Raw genomic sequence first — 13,839 nt, 5'->3', positions numbered from 1 at the left:
TGCAGATGGTAAGACCCAGAGAGAGATTTTGTGTAAATGTTTTTCCACAGGTTTTTACATAGAATAGTAGTTTAGTTTCTAGTTATTAAAAAGAAAATGTTATTGCTTAGGTTATTACTCCAAAGACATGCATTATTTAGGCAGTACAACAGCAACTATGATTTTTATGTAAATTTTTCTTTTCACAAGAGGTGAAGCAAATTCAGTAGAACAAATCACTGTGAAATACTGAACCAGAAGACACACAAAAATCATGTGCAAATGAAATTTATTTTAGATATGAAAGAGTGGATGTGATCAGAAAGAATGTTGAAGAAGTGTCCTGTTCAGAAAGATGTTAATGGTCAGGCATATAGTAGCCAGATGACAATTATATTTGATCGTGGTTCTTTGAGTCAATTCACCAAAGTTCAGGTAACTGTAGACTGTAGAACTGTTAAAACAAACACCAAATAGTTGCAAATGCACCAAATTCTGTCACACACTTCGTCAGCAAAGGAATGAAGCTTTACTTCTGAACCTGGTTTGGAGGCTTTGATTCCCACATTGAGAAGCATCAGCTGAAAGACAGCTTGGAGAAGCGTGCTTAGAGACAGAAATTACTGTTTCTCCAAGATGAGTCTGACTTTTTGTTTACCCACAGAATTCAAAGCTAATACAGACCAAATAAAAATCTTGGAACATAACTTTGGAAAAAATGAAGCAACAAAAGTAAAAATTTCGTTTTGGCCTAGGATACAGCAGGACTCAGTCAGACAGCACCCATCAGGCCTGGCCTGATCTATACCTGCATGAGTTTACATTTAAACATTAAATATGTTCCCCATCAGCTCAGAGCTGTTAACCAAAACTACCATTCAGTGGTGGGTAATTTCTCTGATGCTGCACTGCACTTGATCTTTGCTTCTTCAGCTACAGCTGACAGTTGAAGAAACACCTGATTTGCTACAATCGTGCTACAGAATTTTATGGAAACATGCAATTGTTCATGGTGGACAGGTAAAATCATTTGTAGCTAAAAATGAGGGAATAAACTTCTACAACTGATGTTGGTGAGACTTACCTAGGGAATGGATGGCCAGTATCAAACCTAGCTGCCTAATACTACATTGAAAGTAGTTACCCTCTTAATACAGGCATTGACTGTTGGCCTTCTGATCGTTTTGTAATCAATCTAAATTAGAAGACTTCTTAATTTTATTTATGAAAACAAATAAATTCAAAATCTAAAAAATTTTTGTAGGATGTTTTTTTTCTGACTTAAGAGGTTAGTGACTGCTTCTAAAACAGTCAGGAGACACTGCACATTGCCTTGTAAGAGCAAATATACCTTCATTAAGAACTCTTCTTGGGAACAATTAGTCTGTAACCACCCTTGAATCTAGAATGCTGAGTGATCTGAGGCTGGATAGCAATGAAATAAAAAGGAGTGAAAAAAATTATACTTTAAAAATAGAATTGGTACCAAAAATAATGGAAAAATACTCTTAAAGGACAAAAATGTATTCAGAGTACTTCATTTTAGATAAGAAACCACACAAAGGTTAAGAAAAATAAAAATTAAAGAATTCAAATATTTAAATTCTGAGATTATTGTAAATCGGTTTCCAAAGAAAATATATGAATTTAGAATATAAATTCCTTTAAATACATATATAAGGTACAGAAGTATACATATTGATATAATAAACGTAGGCAAATTCTTGGACTATATTATCAAGTAAAAGGACAGTCAGTGGAAATGGAACACAGTAATTTTTACTATGATAAGATGATAGTTTGAGAGAGCATTGATCCAAATCCATAACCATTACATAAAATTTGTATTCAAAAACACATTGTGGATTCAATTAAAAAAAACTTTTAATGTTTAATTAATTAAACTTTTGTGGCACTATAATTTATAATGAGAGCTGAGATAATCTTAATTTCCCAAGGGTCTGAGATGATCTGAATCTAAACTAAATATGCAAGTTTCAAGTAACTTTTCTTTTAATAGCTACTTGTTTTAAAATATGAAGGTAGAGCCTCAACAACAGTTTTTTGCAAGGTCTTTATAAGAATAGTACACCCTGCTAAATTCTGAAGGAGTTCAAACAGAGTATTTTTCCAGTGATTTCCAGCTCTTCAAAGAATAAACCTTTCCTGGCCTGAAAGCTCTCTGTATAATAAACTAACCAGTTTTTGAGGGAGCCTCTGGCATTGGAATATGGTTATAAGAGGTCACCTTCATAATATGGAAATTTTCAAAATTCAAAATCAGTTTGAGTGGCAAGAAAGTCTTCTAAAAATCCCTTACCTTATTAAATCTGTGAGTAGAAATTCTCCCCTTCACAGTAACCCACTCAGGGATAAGGAATATTGTCATGGTGATGAGGTAGAAATAGTTTCCCCAAGGCGTTCTCAGCAACATTCTTTATGCAGTGTGAATTTTCTGGAAAAAATTCTCAATTAGAATAAGGACTGTCCCATATTTATACACCTAAGAATTTTTTAAAATACAACAGTATCTGGAAATTAATATTGAAAATCCACAGAGGTGGCAGAAGAATAAGCTTAAATATAATTTAAAAGTATAAATATAAGTTCTCCTATCAAGTCAAATATTTGGGACTTGTACAATGTTTTTTTAAGAGTACAAAACTAATAAAAAAGTAAAATAAATTGTCTATACCCTCCCACATCTCTTCAACACTCGTAAGCTGTAAAGGTGAAGTTTACCACACAGAATATTCAAAAGATTTAGTCAACTGGAAAACATATCTTGATACACTGGAGAGATCCCTAATCTCTCTTGAGGTGTTAAAGCTACAAAAAGTGAAAAATCCTTATAAGAAGAGGTTCTTGCATTTAATAAGAATTTACTAATTTTAATCCTAGCTACCTCCCTTCTCCCTTGTGTTAGCCTATTCATTTCTGCTAATATCCATATTATTGTACATCAAACCCATAAATATAAAAATGTTATTCAAATATGTCAGAAATATTCTGCTGGGAAGTCTGTGGGGCATAAAGACATTCAGGGTAAAATAAAGAATAGTCAAAAAAGATAATACAGTGTTAATTATATTCTTTATCTCTCTGATAATGTGGAAGAAACCGAGGAAGTTCCCATATTGGAAACCTTTACAGAAAACTCAGAGAAGGTGTAGAAATAAAATGCCTCTGGAAGTGAAATGCTAAAATAGAAACTAGAAAGCAAATTTATAAAATGAAAAACAAATCCCAAGGACATCTCAGCTGATATTCTCTCATCACTAGCCTCTCCCTCTTTCATCCTTATTAATTTATAAGATTGGGGGGTACTGTCAAACTACACAAAATTGTGCTCAGGTATTTGCTTATTACCCATAAATCCTTTTTTTTTTAATTGACTGAATCATTTTATGTAATCATTCTCTTTTGTAAAAGTCATCAAAAGCTTCAACTCAAAACGCTTTAAATATCTGAAACAATGGCTGAAGGAGGCAAATACTAAGTTTCAAGAGTTATATAGGAAGTGTGAAGCTCCTCACACTCTCCTCTGAAAAAATAAGAGCTCTCTCTCTCTTTCTGTTTTCCAACTTGCTACTTTTGTTTGCAGAGTTTCATTGTTAATGGATGTGCTGTTTTTGGCTGAGGTAGAAATATTTTTCTTCGCAGTGGCTGGTATGGGAATGTGTTTTAGATTTATGCTGAACACAGGGCTGATAATACAGAGATGTTTTTGTTATCGCTGAGCAGTGCTTACACAGAGCCAAGGCCTTTTCTGCTTTTTGTACTTCCATGCTGCTAAGGAAGTTGGGGGTATATGGGAGGTTGGAAGGAGATACAGCTGGGACATGTGACCCAAACTGACCAGAGGGATATTCCATGCCATATGGCATCATACTCGGTGTATAAAGTGGGGGGAAGAAGAAGAAAGGGGGAGATGTGTGGAGTGATGGTGTTTGTCTTCCAAGTAAACATTGCACATGATGGGGCCCTACTCTCCTGGAGATGGGTGAGCACCTGCCTGGACATGGGAAGCAGTCGATTAATTCCTTGTTTTGCATTACTTGTGTGTGCACCTTTTGTTTTCCCTTTTAAACTACCTTTATCTCAATCCATGAGTTTTGTACCTTTTACCCTTCCAATTCTCTCCCTGACCTTACTGGTGGGGGAGTGAGCAACCAGCTGCTTGGGGCTTGACTGCTGACTGAGGTTAAACTGAAACAATAGACCAGGCTGATTTTAGGAGTTAGGAGATGGTACTGAAACCTGTGGACTCAGGTAAGACAGCTCATATAAATTAGGTACTTTACACCAACATGCAGTAGTTTATCCTAGGGTCCTTATGTAATTCTGGAAAGGCTCTAGAAAGTCTGTACTAGAGCACAGTACAGCTCTGTAGTTCTTTCACAATATTTCGATAATCTGAAGTTCTCTCTCATTTCCTTTCCTTGGACGCTGCTTTCTTGTTCTATATCTCCTACAATGTCAACGAAGTGAATCTCTTCATGTGTAGAGTAATGCTGGGATATATGGGCATGACCAAAAGAGAGATTATGGTTATTTCCCCCCAGAGATGTGAGAGAAGAAATTAATTAAAGTGATCTTTGTTTTCCCTTTTGTGCACAGTTTCAGACTTTGGAAGTAATCTCTTTCCATTGACAATAATTAACAACCTTAACAAGGATCCCTGGAGAGGGCTTTTCTAATTGAAAAGACTGCATATAAGTGGAAAGAAGGAAAGAAGGTCAGTTTGGGGTTTTGGGTGGCTTTTTTTTTTTTTTAATGAAAGTATGCATAAATGGAATTCACTTGAGTTTTTCACTATGTCAGATGCAGGATCACAAATCATGGTGCTGTCTTCTAAAATGGATAAAATTATTATTTAACTTAAATCTGTAATGAAACCACGTTTGCTGTGTAGCATGGACTATCTTAAGATGATGATAAATCACCAGTGCTGAAGAGATGAAAGGGGTATAGTATAAGGGACAGGTTCTTTTCACAGACTCAGAAAACAAGGAGACCAAATTGAATAATTTCCTGAGCATACTAAAATACAGATCTATGTGACAGGGTCTCTGTGAAATGATACTGGTTTGGTTCCTAATCAATAGAGAGCATTGGTATCTGGTTGATTTATTAAACTCATTCTTGTGAAATCAGTTTTAATTTGCTGAGAATCTAATTGCATTTATTGTATGATGGTGTCAGGGTGCTCTGAGCCCTGGACAGGCCTTTGTAATAATTTACATCTGATTAAAAGAAAAAAAATAATATTTTAAGAACTCAAAATAAAACAATTCTTGAAATATGGAGGGAAATTGTATCTCTACTCTAGGAGGGCTCCTCAGCATAAGAGAGACATGCAGCTCCTGGAACAGGTCCAGTGGAGGGCAGCAAAGACGATTAGAGGACTGAGGTAAATAAATCTCTTACAAGGAAAGGCAGAGAGTTGGTCCTGTTCAGTCTTGAGAAGAGAGGTCTGAGAGGAAACCTCATCAATATCTTTAAGTATCTGAAGGGAGGGTGTCAAAAAGATGGAGTCAGGCTCTTCTTGGTGGTGCCAAGCAAAAAGACAAGAGGCAACGGGCAGAAACTGATGCAGAGGAAGTTCCATCTGAATGTGAGAAAGAATTTCTTTAGAGTGCTGGTTACCACACACTGGAACATGTTGCCCAGAGGTTTTATGGAGATCTCCTTCACTGGAGATATTCAAGAACCACATGGACACAATCCTGTGCCATATGCTCTAGGATAACCCTACTTGAACAGGGAGGTTGGGCCAGATGACCCAGTGCGGTCCCTTCCAATCTTACCATTCTGTATTCCTGTGATATACATTGTTAAAAAATCATTGTCAAATTATTATTTTTTTTTTAGTGCAAAGACAGTAGGAAATTCTAGGTTGAAATATTTCCTGTAGAAAAGCTATTGCTATTTTGCCTTCTGATCATTGAATTTAACATAATGTTTTCAGGAGCCTTATGCTTACTTAGCCCATCTTTCACATATGTATTATTCCCAATACTTTAAATTGTCTCTAAGCAGGATGAATCTGCCAAATCAAACATGAATTCATAAATATGTATATTTTTCCTTGTATCAGAACTGGTTGGGATAGGGTTGACTTTGCCTGTAGCCCACACAATTCTGTACTTTTTATTTGAGGCTGAGATGATGTTGATAACACACTGGTGCTTTAGAAATTGCTGAGCAGTGCTTGTGCAGCATCTAGGCTGTCACACACACACTTGTACACACATACACACTCATAGGTGAGGACAAGGGGTAGTGGCAAAAGGCTGGGAGAGGACATAACTGGGACAGCTGAGCCAAACTGACCAAAAGCATGTTCCACACCATACGATAACAATAAAAGCTAGGGGAAAGCATGAGAAAGGAGGGTCACAGGGGATTTCATTATTAAGATGTCAGTCTTCTGAAGAAACTGCTACATGTACTGAGGCCCTTCTTTCCAGAAAGTTGTTGATGGGAAGTAGATAATTTTTTCTTTCTTTTTCCCTTTTGTTTTGCTTTTGTGTACACCCTTTTCATCTTACATTAGACTGTCTTTACCTCAACTCATGAGTTTTTCTTCTTATTTTCTCACCCTTCTCCACTGAAGATAGGGAGTTAGAGAGTGGCTTGGTGGGCATTCAGCTGCCAGCCAAGGTTAATCCAACATATGGGTCAAAAAACCAAACCAAATATCCCAAACCAATACCCACCTCTACTTCCTGCATGAAAACCACAGATTTAGGATTACCTATGATATAAAAAATGGAGCACTTTGAGGACATTATAAGACTAGGGGCCACAAACTGTCCACCTACATTGTTCTGTTCACTAAACATGCAACCCTTAAAGCATCAGAAGCAGCCATTTATGGAGGGGGAAATCTACAGAAAACTGCTCAAGATATGAAAATTAAACATGAGACTTTAAAATCCCTGTCCCTTCCATTCTCTTATGTCGTGGTTTAACCTGATAGGCAGCTAAACACCACAAAGCTGCTCACTCATTCCCCCATCCCCCTGTGGGATGAGGAGAAAATTGGAAGGAACAAAAAGTACAACTCATGAGTTGAGGTAAAGATGGTTTAACAGGACACAAAAGGAAGGTAATTAATCACAACGATAAAGTAATTAGAATATATGAAACTAGTAAAGCACAATGCAATTGCCCATCCCCCACCAACGGATGCCCAGCCCATTCCCAGGACCTGGGTCAGCTTTTGCCTTAGGTTTATATGCTGAGCATGACATCATATGGTATGAAACATACCTTTGGCCACCTTAGGTCTGCTGTCCTACTATGTCCCCTCACAACTTCTTGTGTACCCTCAGTCTCCTCACTCATGACATGGTGTGAGAAGCTGAACAGTCCTTAATTTAGTGCAAGCTCTGCTCAGTAACAATAGAAATGTCATGTTATCAACATTATTCTTATCCTAATTCCAAAACACACCACTGTACCAATTACTAGGAAGAAAATTAACTATATCTCAGCTGAAACCAGGACATCTGGTCATATCACAGCTGCAATGTCTTCAGGGAAACCAAATTTGTTTGTCAGTCGGTTTATCAACTGCAGATGAGACTGATTGCATAATCTCTTCCCACCTGTATCAAACAAACTAACCAAACTTTTCAATTATTTAACCATTTAATTCCAGTCTAGTTAAATCTGATTTTCAATGAATCTTAAGTCCTCATCAATGCATAGAAAACATATTATAAATATTTTTTAATTATTACAAAAGTAAACAGTATATACTTAATTTCAGCAGAAAAATATACAGAAAAGCCTACATGCATTCATATAAATTATGTTAAGGAATACACTATTTTATATTTTCACAACATGTAAAGTGTCTGTACTGTTTGATTTTAGGTCCAAGGTACCTACAGTTTAATTCTTTGAATGCTAGAGACCGAATACACTCAGTACAATAAACATATCTCAAAATTTCTTGTTATGCATACTCATTCACTCAGTTATTCTTCTTGTAAACATTTCATAAGTTTTGACTCACGTTCTTTAATTTTTTTCATTTTTTAATAGAAAATACACTGTGACATAGTGTAAGGCTACAGCTTTTGTCCAGCCTTCCTTTTATTTATAAGAATAGCACTGTCTGACATGTCCTTCCTACAAATTACTTTGATATGGGTTACACGTCACACTTGTCACTGAAATCAATCATCCAGTGTTCTATCCTAGTGTTACAATATGTGTGGACATCATGTGTAGTGTCAGAGTAAGAGGGTACCAAAGACACTTCAGTGACATTCCCACCCTGAACCTTTTTAAATAAAAAAAAAGCCCCAAAAATTACTAACGAGCAAAAATATTTCCACAAAAATGTCAAAAATATTGAAGTAAAAAGATTCTCTAAAGAAACTGTGATGAAATTAATGCAATAGAAAGTAAAAAATTCAGATTTTTTTCCAATTCAATTATCTGCTGTCTTCCATGTATTTAATTTTAAAATCAGTTTTAATATAACGTTGTTTTGCTGACATTTTGGTTGTGGGGGTTTTCCTGTGTTTTTTATCTAACAAGATTTCATGCTAAAATCTCCCTACTTTTTTAAATCGTCATTTTGCACAGTATTATCATAAATCTTTAACTAGGTATTAGCTCAGACTTGGGCTCTTTAACTTCTGACATCCAACCTGTTCAAAGTTAGGTGGATTCTTTTGTGTAATGGCTCAAACACATCTTTCCTATAGGTCTACCTCACTTGTGCATCATTTCTCATCTTGATTATCCAAAACATTGTTTCCACTTACCTTCTGTAAAGCCCTAGGTCAAAGCTGCAAGCTGCCCAGGAATTTTACTTAGATTTAAGGCTCCAAAATAATTCACCACCTAATTTTTTGTAAAGCCTTTTAGTTCTTTAATACCTTGAATTTGCATAAAGAGGACATGCTACATGTGTTTCCCAAGAGACTTCTTTTAATTTAAAGAGAAAATAGGCATTTTGACAAAAGGTTCCAGGAACAACGTGCAACCAAGCAGAAGAATCATTTTACAGAGTGCCGAACACACACCAATCTACACCAGTTAAGTAAAACGCAACAGGTTTTAAGTTACCCTCAAGAGATTACAGAAAGAGTAAAGGAAGAAAAGAGAGCAAGAAAGAAGGAGTAAATAAAGAGGTTATAATAAGAGAGAATTGTATTGGTACCACCAAAAGGTCACATGTTGATAGCAGGTCCCAAGAAAAAGGCAAAATAGAGCCCCTGTGCACCTCCATTTATATGGTCTGGCCAGTGTGGCCGCCCCTCCCAGGTGGGACATCCAGTTCACTGACCACTCAAGGCCCTCTGGGCCAGAGTAAGGGGTGGTGCAGCAGGCAGACATTTTTTGATTGACAGCTCTCAGCCACAGGGCTCCTGTGCCATGTGTATTCTCTGTGGCCATTAGGCTGAAGGTCATATGGCTCCTGATACTGGAGGCCTGGCCATAAGGCCTCCAACCTGGCTCTTCCCCAACACACGCAGAGTTGGTTGATTCGACCCAATAATTAATGCAGTGAGATTAATCCAGTATCTCATACCTTCATGAAATGCAATCATGCCTTTCTGATAGCCAGCCAAAAACCTAATACAAAGCTTTTTTCTTAGTCTGTCACTTTAGTTATGTAACTCTTCTCGTGCACTGTTTTATTGGCTGCTTTTCTGACAGAGACTAGAAATAGACTTCTTATCTTCAGAGTCAAGGATCTTACAGATTATATCAGCTCCCAATTATTATTTAATATTAAGAGAATAACTCTTGTCTGTGACTAGCAGTTGAGTCTAGCTTCGTGAACTTAGGAAAAAAAAAAGAAACAATAATAATTATTATGAGACAAACTACATGAATTCCAAGAGGAGGTGGGAAATTACTCTAACCTACTTTGCTGATGTTTTAACAAATGATTCCCATGAGCACCTGCCAACACATCACATAGACTAACACAGTAATGGGTTTGGCTTTCCTTCTGACTAATTCAGTTTTCATGAAATGGGAATTAAGTCATAAGAAATATGCAAGTTCTCTGATAAGTAAAAATAGTTTAGTCTTCACCTACTTTTAAATCAACTGTGTCAATACATGACCTATAAGATAATGTTTGCTGAAAAATGCTTCATTTTTCTAAATATACTCTTTGAAAAGGAAACTCTTCCTCCCTACTGCCATCTTACAGAGAAAGAGTTTCTTGAAGTATTGCTCTAGATTTTTTTTCCTATCCATTATGTCTTTTATATTAATATTATATATTTAGTCACTTATTTAAAGAAATAATTCTGCTTTCTTTTTCCCTTTACATAGCTAATAGCCTAACATAAAGACTATGACGGTCTTTATGTCATAAAAGAAAAAGCCAATTACAGTCCTCTTTCAAGCACTCCATTTCTGATCTCTCAGTCCTATTCCTCAAAGGAGAACAAATATCTAAAAGAACAGACTAAAATGCAGAACAATTTTAAATGAAAAAGAATTCAACATATATCATGGCATATCATATTTTTCCATGATCTCATTCCCTGCTGTTAAAGAATTTTCTCTGCCCTAGGTTTCCTGCAGAACTGTCTTAAACATCTGATTCCAGGAAAAAATTGAGTGGTACAGCAATAGGGACAGCTCAAGCTGTGTGTGCCAGAGAATCACAGAATGGTTCTGTTGGAAGGTACCTTTATGGTCATCTGTTTCCAACCCACCTGCCATGGGCAGGGGCACCTTTCACTAGACCAGGTTGCTCAGATCTCCATCCAACCTGGCCTTGGACACTTCCAGGGATGGGACATCCACAACTTCTCTGGGAAACCTGTTCCAGTGTCTCACCACCCTCACAGTAAAGAATTTCTTCCTAATACCTAATCTAAATCTAAGCTAAATCTACTCTCTTTCAGTTTGAAGTCATTCCCCCTTGTCAAATTATTTTGAACTATAGTCAGAATCACTTATATATCTGAAAACACGAGTAGTAGCTGGAATATAGGTTTGCAGTATATATGAAGATATTGTAATATATGTGAAGATCTGAAATCTGTGTGATTATTTTTACTTCAGGTAATCTCTACAACATTGGGAGCTGAAAAGTGAGCAGTTTCAGAAGCTTAGGAGGAGTAGAAGAAAACAGGAAATATTTCTCAATGGTGATCTATGTATAACAAGGAATCATGAGGGATTTTGTTTTAGTAAAAATAAACAGAAGGTGAAAAGAGGAAATAAAGGCAACATAAACAAAAATGACAAAATGAGAAATACAGAAGCAGCTTGTTCCAAACATGGCCTGTCTTGTCAAATTCAAAAATTAATCAATTAACATGGATTGAAAACACAGTGTAAGAGAAAAAAAAAAACCACACAAAATACTATAAGGTGCAGGGATAGTGCTATAACCATGTTAGATGAAAAAAGAAATGTCTAGAAAAACTCTTAGCACAAAGTGGAGTGTGCAAAGTCATTATCAGAACCTGAGACACAAAAACAAGAATTTTATCAATGTTGGGCATTATCAATATCTATAACCAAGGAACAGCCTGATGCTGCAGAAGTCTTAAAAATTCAGTTCTAAAAAAAAGGCCTTGATACATAAGGCACAGCAGAATCTGTTCACATCCACTATTTTATTTTTATTGCATCGTCTGTGTTTCCTTCCACTTTCTTTGACTTCATTGATCTTAGCTCTGTTATTCTGAGAATTGTATTACCCAAATAGCTGGACCTAAACATTTTACAGCTGGCATATGGCCAGCATAGGTGAATACCATAAGATGTAGAAACATGTTCTATTTTCATTAAATAGCAAAACTATCACCGTTTTCAACAGAAACAAGGTTTTGGTCACAGATAGATTTGCCTTATCAGTATTATTTCTGTGTATAAAAATCATCAGTGTGACATAACAGTATCTGTTAACAATCAGCGATACCTTACAATAACTGATTAAAGAATGACACTTTTTCTCTCCTTTCCTATACTGCATAATCAATCAAAAATAAGTATCTTTGAAATTCATGGTTTGTTGGGAAAATTATTTCTTTTTTTTAAAGTGCTTTTATTATCTATTCTGGAAGTTTCCTTTAGAAACCACAAAATAAATGCCTGCCGCTCCATTAAGAAATCTCCACTTGTATTCTGCAGGCATCAGTTTTGTTTTACTCTCAAATTCCTAATGGGGTTTAAAATTAAAATGAATGTTTCTGTTTACTTTCTAGTATATCCAAAAGCCTAATCAGTGATGTCAACACATCTCAGTGTTTCTCTATTCATGACTGATATAGGCAGTAAAGGAAGCATTGGGTACTGTTCAGTAGGCCAGTCACTGGAGGACATTTTTTATGTTGTCAGCTGTGAACCAACTGAACTGTAATAAATAGTACAATTACTGGAAATAAGACAGCACACTGACAAGACTGAAATAATATTAAGCAGGACACTTGGCAAATACATAATCTTTTACCCAAAATGATTAGAATATGAATCAAAATGGGAATACAGCAGTAAACTCAGAAATTAAAGACATTCCTGGTCTCTCAATCCCATTTTAGCTTTTTGTTTTCTAAAGCCCTTTGTCTCACTAACAGTGCAGTGTTCTGCCTTCCATGAGTGCCCTTGTACTCATATATTCCTGAATGTCTTCTTTTGTTAAGTTACAGCATTTATAAATGTTGATCAGTTATCACTTAAAACTTTTCTTAAGACAATCTTTCATATGTACTTCTCCACCTGAAGCTGTCACTCCATCATTTAATCTTGATAGCTCCATATATGGACCATTATGTTCCTCCATTCACATTGCTTATGAAGCAGCTGTTTTATATGAATCTCTTTTGTTCTCATAGTCATTGCTGTCACTAGCACAGCTGTCTTAGTTGTATACTGCCTTTGTTGATTTCAAGTTAGTGAGTCTATTTGCATCAGTTGATAATCTGGATCTAAACCTTTGTGATCAACATAGGACAAATATTTCCTGGGGAGAAACAAATAACAGGCACTTTAGCATAAGCCTCTCTTTTAAAATACAATATAAAACATAATTTATTGATGAATTTCATTTGGAAAACAGAAAAGAAAAAGAAAATCTTCTACCTCTTTTCTTCTACACAGCAAATTTAAAGCACGAATCCCTAGAGAATTTGACTATTTTATAAGTATATAAGAAATATTGTAAATTAAATTTTATTTCATTGTTTTATAAGATAAGCATTTACATTCCCACCATCCATAAAATACTAGACATTGCAAGTGTACCTGCCACTTCAAATAAATTCCAATGTTAGTTCTAGGAGATATGGTTTTTTTCCCCCACAAATCTTAAGGTTAGAGATCTTTCAATTTACTGATACAAGTTTCCTAAAATTCTGCATGAATTCATACTGGACATCAGAATCAGTTTGTGGTATCATTTCCTGAGATGTATTTTACAACATTCTCATGACACTAACAGAACTTACAAGGTCAGAATATTATTCAACTGTCACGATGGTTGAGAAAAACAGCTCCCATTGATGAACCCTTTAAAAGTAGCTAAGAGCCAAACAAAGAATTCAATTAATGCAGCATGCTTTTGATCAGTATACTTGCTGGACATTAAGTCTTTAATACTGTCATTAGTACATTCATTTTCAACCCTATTAAGGAAGTCTTACAAAAATTGTCTTAAATTTTACTTTAGTGGATTACAAATCAAAACTTTTGAAAAAAGTAAAGTATAGAAGAGGACTACCTGGTTTTTAATGCTGAAGCATTAAAATGCTAATCAAATTTCTAATCTAGCATGCTAATCAAATTTCATTGATAACTTAACTTCTCTTAAAGCATGGAGTAACAGCACAAAGAACCTCATTACTCTTATACATTAAGTAA

The 13,839-nt window shown here is 35.7% G+C and overlaps 1 long non-coding RNA gene across 1 annotated transcript; it reads right to left on the bottom strand.

Moving 5' to 3' along the window:
- Positions 1-251: 251 nt before the first annotated feature.
- On the bottom strand, positions 252-9,185 carry LOC135410614 (uncharacterized). The gene is made up of 4 exons (XR_010428784.1): positions 8,769-9,185; positions 2,300-2,434; positions 1,331-1,404; positions 252-433 (listed from the first exon to the last, which is right to left on the bottom strand). It is a non-coding gene; the product is annotated as an uncharacterized LOC135410614 (long non-coding RNA).
- Positions 9,186-13,839: the final 4,654 nt, after the last annotated feature.

The sequence above is a fragment of the Pseudopipra pipra genome, chromosome 3 (genome assembly GCF_036250125.1).
Source record: "Pseudopipra pipra isolate bDixPip1 chromosome 3, bDixPip1.hap1, whole genome shotgun sequence".
In the NCBI taxonomy this organism is placed as follows: domain Eukaryota; kingdom Metazoa; phylum Chordata; class Aves; order Passeriformes; family Pipridae; genus Pseudopipra; species Pseudopipra pipra.
The sequence above is the reverse complement of the archived record's forward strand: the minus strand, read 5'-3'. Positions and strand labels throughout refer to the sequence as shown.